Source organism: Miniopterus natalensis, chromosome X (assembly GCF_054644295.1).
Source record: "Miniopterus natalensis isolate mMinNat1 chromosome X, mMinNat1.hap1, whole genome shotgun sequence".
Taxonomy (NCBI): domain Eukaryota; kingdom Metazoa; phylum Chordata; class Mammalia; order Chiroptera; family Miniopteridae; genus Miniopterus; species Miniopterus natalensis.
The window spans coordinates 57,774,686-57,784,740 of record NC_142103.1 but is presented as its reverse complement, the minus strand read 5'-3'; positions in this window follow the sequence as shown (position 1 = coordinate 57,784,740).

Sequence of the window (10,055 nt, the reverse complement as noted above, 5' to 3'; positions counted from 1 at the left end):
ACAGAGATCTGGAGGACACCGTGGCCTCAGTAAGGGTCTGCTCCCACACAGTGACTTTCCACAAGAGGGCAGTGATGAGTGCTCCTCATCCAAAAAAGTGAGGTCTTCCTCCCACCAGACCTGCCTCGCATGCATTCTTGGGGACAGCTGTGTCAAGACACTGCGTTTCCCCTGCATTTCCCCAGGGCTTGGGGGCTGACTGTAACTCTTCTTCAGGGCACTCATGCCTACTGTTGAGAAACGGTTCTAGGACTAAGAGAAAGTTTGTGTCAGCATGGGTTATCTGGTAGGACCAACTTTTATAGCACATTCAGCATAGTCACACTGCTGATCAAATGAAAAATTACTCCAATATAGATTAATAACCAACTACCCATGCCTCTCATTTAACCTGAGACTTGTTATTTAGCTATTTCTGCTTTTGTAAAAATGATTTAGATATTGTCCAGGGGTTGCTGTGGTTGCTTAGTGGTGTTCTGAAAAAAAATTATGAAAAATAAATAAAACACAGTAATTCCCATAAAAATAATAGAAATAAAAAGGTACAAATTCTTAGGGGACAGTTCTGGATAAAAATGTACATTATGCTGTCTAAGGGCTGTGTGTCTGAATAGAGAGAAGAGCTTTAACTCTGAGTAGGAGACTGCTTTGGGCTTGTTACTTGACTAAAACTGTTTTCAATCAAAGTACCTAATGTAAAATTATTTTCACTTTTTATTTTATTTTATTTTATCTTTATTGTTGAAAGTATTACAGGTATTCCTCCTTTTTTCCCCAATGATCCTCTCCACCCACATCCCCCACCCCCCAGGCCTTCACCACACTATTGTCTGTGGCCATAGGTTATGCATATATACATATAAGTTCTTTGATTAATCTCTCCCCAACCGCTTCCCCTCCTCCACTTTCCCACTGAGATCCCTCAGTCTGTTCCATGCTTCTGTGTCTCTGGATCTATTTTGTTCCTCAGTCTATTTTGTTTATTAGATTCCACATATGAGTGAGGTCAGGAAGAATCAGAAAACCTGAATAGGCCAATAACACCTGATGAAAGCAAAGCAATAATAAATAAATAAATAAATAAATAAACAAACAAATAAATAAATAAATAATAAAACTCTCAGCAAACAAAAGCTCTGGTCTGGATGGCTTCACAGGGGAGCTTTCTAATTCTGTTTTTCTTGTTGTTGTTTTTTTAAATATATCTTTATTGATTTCAGAGAGGAAAGGAGAGGGAGAGAGAGATAGAAACATCAATGATGAGAGAGTAATTGATCGGCTGCCTCCTGCACGCCCCCAACTGAGGATCAAGCCCACAACCTGGGCATGTGCCCTGACCGGGAATCAAACCCCGATTGCCTGGATCCTAGGTTGACGCTCATCCGCTGAGCCGTGTCCGGCCAGGCTAATTCTTTAAGTTGTAGGGTTAGATAGTTTACTAAAAATTTTTCCTTGCTTTTTGAGGTAGGCCTGTAGTGCTATGAACTTCTCTCTTAGGACTGCTTTCACTGTGTCCCACAGATTTTGGGTTGTTGTGTGCTCATTTTCATTTGTTTCCAGGAAGTTTTTGATTCCTTTCTTGATCTTATTGGTAACCCATTCATTGTTTAATAACATGTTATTTAGCCTCCATATATTTGAGTGTTTTTTAGTGTTTTTACTGTAGTTGATTTCTAATTTCATGCTCTCGTGATCTGAGATGCTTGATATGATTTCAGTTTTCTTGAACTTGTAGAAACAAGTTTTGTGTCCTAACGTGTTCTATCTTTGAGCATGACCCATGTACACTTGAGAGGAATGTATACTCTTCAGCTTTGGGGTGAAATGTTCTGTAAATATCAATTAAATCCATCTGATTTAGTGTGCCATTTAGAGTCACTGTGTCTGTGTTGAGTTTTTGTCTGGAAGCTCTATCCAGTGAAGTCAGTAGGGTGTTAAAGTCCACGGTTATGACTGTATTGCTGTTGATCTCTCTCTTAAGGTCCTTCAGGTTATTATTGATAGGTCTTTATTTATTGCCATTTTAATTCTTTATGCCTATGTTTCTCTCTATTTCTTTTTATTACAACAGTCCCTTTAACATTTCTTGCAATGCTCCTATTTCTACTTCTAATTACAGCAGTCCTTTAACATTTCCTGCAATGCTGGTTTGTTGATGATAAACTCCTTTAGCCTTTTTTTTTTTTTTTTTTGTCTGGGAAGCAATGACAGCCTTGCTGGATAGAGTAGTCTTGGTTTCAGATCCTTGTTTTGCATTACCTTGAATACTTCATGCCATTCCCTTCTGGCCTGTAGAGTTTCTGATGAGGAGTCAGCTGACAGCCTTATGGGAGCCCCTTTATAGGCAACAGCTTGTTTTCCTCTTGTGGCCTTTAATATTCTCTCTTTGTCTTGAATTTTTGGCATTTTAATTATGTGTCTGGGCATGAGCCTTTGGATTCTTCTTGCTTGGGACTTTCTGTGCCTCTTGAACTTGTGTGACTTTTTCCTTCACCAGCTTAAGAAAGTTTTCTGCCATTATTTCTTCAAACAGGTTCTCTAACCCTTGCTTACTTTCGACTTCCTCTGGCATTTTTGTGATGCGAATGTTGTTATGCTTTATGTTGCCCCACAGCTCCCTTAGACTGTCCTCCTGTTTTTTAATTGTTTTTTCTTTCTGGATCTCAGAGTGATTTTTTTTCTTTCCCATCTTCTAATTTGCTGATCCAATCCTCAACTTCCTCTCATCTGCTAGTTATTCCTTTCAATGTATTCTTTATTTCTGCTATGTCATTCTTAATTTCCTTCATAGTTTCTATATCTTTTTTCATGCTGTTGAGCATTCTTACAATCAGGATTTTGAACTCTATATCTGATAGATTGCTTATCTCTATTTCATTTAGGTTTTTTTCTGGACACTTCTCTAGTTCTTTCACTTGAGGCTTGTATTTTTGTCTCCACATTTTGGCTGCCTATTTGGGTTTGTTTCTATGTATTAGGTAGGCCTTCTAAGATTCTCAGTCTTTTTGGATGGTCTCTGGCGCAGGCTAGTGTAAGACACTGTTTGTGAGTGGCCTTGAGTACCCTGTTTAGAGCTATCAACAACCCAGAGCTTGAGGTCCCCTCTTTTGTGGCTGGGTGCATTTGGACAGGACCAAGATACACACCAAAGTCTGCTTTTCCAAACCCTGGATCAGAAACATCAGGCAAAGACTCAAAGCACTCTGAAGTCTGCCTCCGCCTGCAGGTTGATTAATCTGCTTCTCTTAATGAGCCTCGGGCTGTAGAAATTCCGTGGGGCAGGGTGAGAGGTTTTCCATCAGGGTAGGGCAATTGCTTCCCCTCAGGCAAAAGCTGCTTGGAAGGTAAATGTCTGCTTCTGCTGTATGAGGGAATGACTCAGGACAGGAATCCAAAGGGGTGCCCTCTGAGCTCTATCTCCAGCACACACAATCCTAGATTCTCTTCACACAGCTCCAGTCCACTCTGCCCTCCTTCTGCTGGAACCCAAGGTGAGTGGCTGCACACAAAACTTTGTGCATTGGCTCTTTAAGAGGGTGCCTGCATTTCTAGCTATCTCTCCCTGGCTGACAGAAACCCTACTGCTTTTCACAGCCAGATATTATGTGGGCACCTTTCTCAGTTCTGGTGCTCTTGCCTGGGTAGCCCAGCCTGGGGTTTAGGGCCCAGAGTCCTCAGTGGGAACCCCTCACAGCTGAGCTATCTCTCCAAACCTTGAGCTGCTGCCTGTGGGAGCCCAGTCAGCCCTCTTGCACCTCCACACTTCCTACCAGTCTCTATTCAATCTCCACTTTTCCTCCTTGGTTATGAGAGTGTTCCCCAGCTAGTTTTCAGTTGCAGTTGATTATTCAGGATGGCTTTTCTGTATTTTAGTTGTAATCCAGTTTGGTCTCCAGAGAGTTTCAGTGTAGCTTCCATTCAGTATGCCACCATCTTTAAGCTCTCTTCTTTTCACTTTTTAAAATATTTGGGTGACCAAATGAGTGTATTCCTTAAGGTTTTTTACTTAACTATTTTACATGTGATTGTCTCCCACTATACAGTACATTACATAAGTTCCTTCTTGAAATAAATATTTTGGAATATATAAAAGGAAGCAGAGAGAAACAATGTGGCATCTGACAGACCAGAGAGAATCCCCAGATAGCTAAAGTTACTTGCTGGAAAGTTCAGAAGGCCAATCTGAGGACAGCAGCTAAAAGTGGGAGAGGTTTTGCATATTCCAATATCAGGGAAGTGGTAAGACCTAAAGGAGCTAGAACAATCTGGGCCTGGGGCAATATGAGACTCATGAACTCTCAAAACTAACCAGCTAAAGCTCCATTCCAAGGTAAAGACCCACAATGAGGAGCAAATGCTGAGAACAGAATCCAAACTAGGCAATGCAACAAGAGAAAAACCAGGCCAAAGTAGGGGAGGGGAGCAGCACCAGGATATCATTTTTTAAATATTATACAAATGCAACAGAAGAGGGAGCTCAAAAGCCATGAAATCAGAAAATCTACTCTCAATCCACCCTCCTCCTAAAATTAAAAAAATACACAAAAACATAAAAATTATAACCTACTATTTAAAACAAGTAAGAAGACATTAAGAAAAAAGGTGCAACTTGAAAAAAAATAAATCGAATTAGAAAAACTCAAAAGCTATAGTAATAGAACTAAGGAAAGAATTGGAAATGAAAGAAAAATCAGATATCAATTCTAAACTAGAGGGAGCACAAGAGCAAATTAACTCAACACATAATGCCTTAAGAGAAACAGAAAATGAAAAAAAAGGAACTTGGATTTGAGAAAAAGTGATAAGATAAAGAAAATCTCACATACACAGAAGAAAACCAAAGCAAACAATAAAGAACAGGAAAAAAACTCTAAGAAAGTTTTCCTGAAATAACTTTTTTTTAAAAGACTAGAAATAACACTTAAGAAGGCAATTTGTGTAACTGAGAATATTGACCCAAAGTGACCATATCATAGTAAAATTACGGGGCATTAAAGGAAAAATATTATATATCCAGGCAAAAAGAACAAAGGAAAGGAAATCAGCCAGTTATCGGCTATTTTGACAGCAATCGTTTATGCCAGAAGAAAATTAATTTAATACATTCAAGATACACAGGGAAAGAAAATGTGAGCCAAAGATTTTATATCCAGCCAAACTGACTGGTATGAGCTAAATTGTGTACCTCCACCAAATTCATATGTTGAAGCCTTAACTTCCAGTACTTCAGAATGTGACCGTATTCAGACACAAAGCCTTTAAAAGGTGATGTAGTTAGCCTTCTCCAGTGTGTTTCAGTTAGGTGGAGTGTTGTCCCCTACACCAGAAGGTAGTGGGTTCACTTCCTGGTAAGGCATATACCCAGGTTGTGGGTTCGATCCCTGGTCAGGGTGTGTGTGGGAAGCAACCAATCGATGTTTCTCTCTCACATCAATGTTTTTTTTCTCTCTCTCAAAATGAATTTTTTTTAAAGGTGATGAAGTTAAATGAGGCAATTAGGGTAGACCCTAATCCAACAGGACTGGTGTCATTAAAAGAAAAAGTTTAGACACACAGAGAGATACCAAGGATCTCCATGCACATAGACAAGGCTATGTGAGGACATGGTGAGAAAGTGGCCATCTGCAAGCCAAGGAGAGAGGCCTCAGAAGGAATCAAACCTGCTAACACCCTGATGATTTTGGACTTCTAGCTTTTAGAACTGTGAGAAAATACATTTTTGTTGTTTAAGTCACCCAGTTTGTGATATTTTGTTATGGCAGCTCTAGCAAACTAACACACTGACTTCTTAGAATAGAGGCTACAAACTATTATCAACATATAACCATTGAGGAAAATTGCTCTCATGAACCCTTCCTGAAGAATAAACTTCCTAGAGAACAAACTTCCAAAAACCAAAATAACCAGAAAGACATTGAAGTAGGACTGGTAGTAAGCATTAAATAAATACAATACACACACACACACACACACACATATAACCAAGATTCAATGCTGGTTCTAAGAGAGTGTAATATATCATTGCTACCAAGGTGGGGAATAGAGATGAAATGAAAAACACATTTTTATTTTTTTTTTGTAATCATACTGGTGGTGGCAGTATTGTTCTGAGACAGTTGTGTATGTGAGTAGGATAAAACAAATTAGTAACTATGTGGTATTCTAATTCTATTATCCCCTATATCTTTGGGAACCAAGATTCTCAAGTATGAAAGAAAAGAGATTCAGATAGAAGATAGAACTTAAGGAAAACCCTATGGGTCTGAATTTGAATTAAATTATCATTGTGAACATGAGTCATTTTTTCTCTTAAAAAGCTTAGAAACAATTACCATACCCATAACTATGAGCTTTGTCAGCATCCAAATTGTGGCCTTGGAACACCATTTCCCCTTAAAAAGAAGCCAGGGCTTTTTAGAGAAGTGGCTGATCCCAGATCTGGGAAAGGAAATGTACAAGATGAGTCTGAAATATGAAATATGTTCAAATCCATGAGTTCATAATGACTCAATCTTTGTTAAAAAATAAATAAAACTAGACATATTAGAATTATGCAAAGGACCTCTAAAACTGTACAGCAAATAGTTAACAGTTTATTTCTTGGAACTAGGGTTATAGAAAATTTTTTTCAAAGTCACAACTTTCTAGATCTTTTAGAATTTAATAAGTATATGTTACTTTTGTAATTAGCAAAAACAGTGATTAAAAAATTTAAAGAAAAAAAGAACTGTGATAATAACATAATTCTCAAGAACCAATTTTTAAAGTGAAGCATTCCCATGGACTTAATAAAAATTAAGCAATGACTAATCTTTGACTTTAGTAAATGGTAAGGATAAAGTTTCCTAAACTGACTTTTAGACTGCTTTTTTATTATTGCTCAAAATTCATAGTTTTGAACAGCAGGCTATTATTATTAATACAAATTCATATATCTTTACACATGGAATTCTGATTACATGAGAAAAAAAAGTAGAACTGTTACCAGAGAGCCACCCAAAGTGGCTTTTGTCATGCTCGCAAGAAAGAATTAAGACTAGTGACAGAGAGCAATGTTAAAGCAAAGCAAGCAAATTTATTAAGGAAGCAAAGCAAGTGAATTTATTAAAAATATACTTGAGCCCAGCCAGGGGTGGCTCAGCGGTTGAACGTCAACCTAGGATCCAGGTGATCGGGGTTCGACTCCCGGCCAGGGCACATGCCGGGGTTGCGGGCTCGATCCTTGGTTGGGGGCATGGAGGGGGCAGCCAGTCAATGACTCTCTCATCATTGATGTTTCTATCTCTCTCTCTCCCTCTCCTCTCCTCTCTCTAAAATCAATAAAGATTTAAAAAAAAAAAAAAAAAAAAAGAATATACTTGACATAAAGCACAAAAGGGTAACCTGCCTGGTGGGGGTTCAAGGGTTTTATACTTTTTTCCCCTAGAGGTTTCAAAGTTCCCCTGCCAGATATCTTGGGCAACAGACTAGATTTCAAAGTCCCCCTTTTACATTGTTGCAGCTTTTCCCAGAATTTATGAGGACATCTGGTGATTTTATCTTGGTAAGTCCCAAGACTGCTGATTTCTTTGTTCAGTGGGTGAGATAAACTCCCCCGCCCCCTCTTCCCCTCCTCCTGCCCTCTCAGCTATCTATCCTGCCTAACAGAACCATGTTTTAAGTTTGAGCCATTTTCTTCCCTCCTGCTTCAGTGGAGTGTAAGGATCAGAAGGGAAGGCTTCACAGAGGCAACACTCTGATCTTTCATCATTTAATCTTTAGGCCATGAATCTCAAGTGTGGTTTCTAGATCAGCATAGAAAATTCTCAGGCCCTATCCAGACCTACTGAATCAAAAACTCTGGGGGAGGGGTCCAGCCATCTGTGTTTTAATTATTTTTTAGTATAAATATTTGCAACATTTGGGACATACTTATATTCAAATTCAAGTTTAACTGGGCATATTGGGGTTTTGTATTTTGTTTTGTTTTGTTGTTTTTGTTGTTTGGTTTTTGTTTTATTTATTTTTTCCTAAATCTGGCAACCTGACCTCCAAGTGATTCTGATCCAAGCTAAAGTTTGCAACGCATGGAGGTAAAGGTAAGAGGATGGGCCTTGGGTTGAGATAGATATGACTACACACCCTTTTAAAACATGGACGGAATCCCACAAATATGACTGGTGTCTCCATATGACAAAAGAGACTACTGGGAATGAGCCAAACAGCCTCAGGGCTTGGAGTAAAGTTTGGTAGCAGAAAGGGCCTGGATTTCACCAGGAAGTTCAAACACTCTGAGTGACTGCCACTCTAGTGCCCATGGGGTACTGTTCTGTGAGCCCCTGAAGCAGTGATTCTCAACCAGGGGTGATTTTGACCCCTGGTAATGTCTGGAGACATTTTTGGTTGTTACAATATGGTGGAGTAAGGGGGGTGTGCTACTGATATCTAGAGAGTAGAGGCCAGAGATACTGGTAAACATCTTACAGAGCACAGGAAAGCCCCCTGCCCGACAAAGAATTATCCAGCTGCAAATATCAAGTTCCAAGACTGAGAATCCCTACTGTAATGCAGGTCAGCTTTTGTATGCTAATATGTACAATGTGGGTAAAATTATTTATCTCCTAGGGTTATTGCAGGAATTAAATGAGATAATTTAACAATTTAGATTCAAACATTTATTGAGCACTTATACTCCTCTATGTGCTGCTTAAACGTTTAATGTGCAGGGGTTCTGTTCAGCTCTTCTTTCACTTTACACTGTTTTCAAGGATGATCCTATCTTTTAGATTCCAATTAGAACTGTTAACTCCCAATTTGCCATCCCCCAACTCTAATTCTCTTTGGAATTACAGGCTCATATTTTGAGTTCCCTACTAGACATGTCATCTAGATGCTCCTACATGTCTCAAACTCAACATGTTCAGAGTTCAATTCTGAATAAGGTGATTTACAGAAGAAATTCAAGTTGCCAAAAACATATGAAAAGATGCCCAAATTCACCTAGTAATCAAGAAAATGTAATATTTCTCATAAAAACTGGCAAGAATTAATGAGAATGATAACATCCAGCATTGGTGAAGATTAGGGTAAACAGGCACTTTGATACATTGCTGGTAGAAGTATGACTTGCTATAACCTTTTAGGAAAGTAATATGGTAATATCTATTAATATATAAAATACATATATATCTCTTGTATGCCAAGGAAATTGCTACACAGGTCCATAGGGTACATGTACAAGGATGCTCATAATGTTGTTTGTGTTAAAGTTGGAGATAATCTGCTTACCCACACCTGGAGAAATAGGTGGGAATAATGTGGCAGTACTATGCAGCAGATCGAAGGAATACCTTAGCTGTATATACATAGCAAGAAGAATGGCTTTTACAACAGGATGCGGAGTGGAAAAAAAAAAAAAATCATTGGAATGTTTAACACAATACAATTTATGTAAATTAAAGTAAAACAACAAATTACATTTTTAAAAAAGATTTTAAAATTTATTTTTACAGAGAGAGAAAGAGAGGGGGAGAGAGAGGTACAAACATCGATGAGAGAGGAAACATCGATTGGCTGCCTCCTGCATGCCCCCACCGGGGATCAAGCCCACAACCCGGCCATGTGCCCTGACCAGGAATCGAACTGGCAACCTCTTAGTGCATGGGTCAACCCTCAACCACTGAGCAACACTGGCTAGGCAACAAATTACATTGTATAAGAATGCATTCAAACAAAAAGATATCCATTAAGGAAGGGTTGCTTGTGAGCTAAAGAGGGCATGGGAGTGGGGAATGCGTCTAAAAGATAATATACAAACAAGGGGGAGAATCTTACATGGGCCAATGATAACATGCTATACACTGAGGAATATGATGGAAACATTGATGAAAAAGAAACACCATTCATTAGCTGATTGAGCCCAAAACCCAGGCATGTGCCCTGACCAGGAATCAAACCATGACCTCTTGGGTCCTGGGCTGGTGCTCAATCACTGAGCCACAAAGGTTGGGCCCAAGGATATGTTTTTGTAAATTTTTAGAGAGAGAGGAAGGGGGAGAGAGAGAGAAAGAAACACT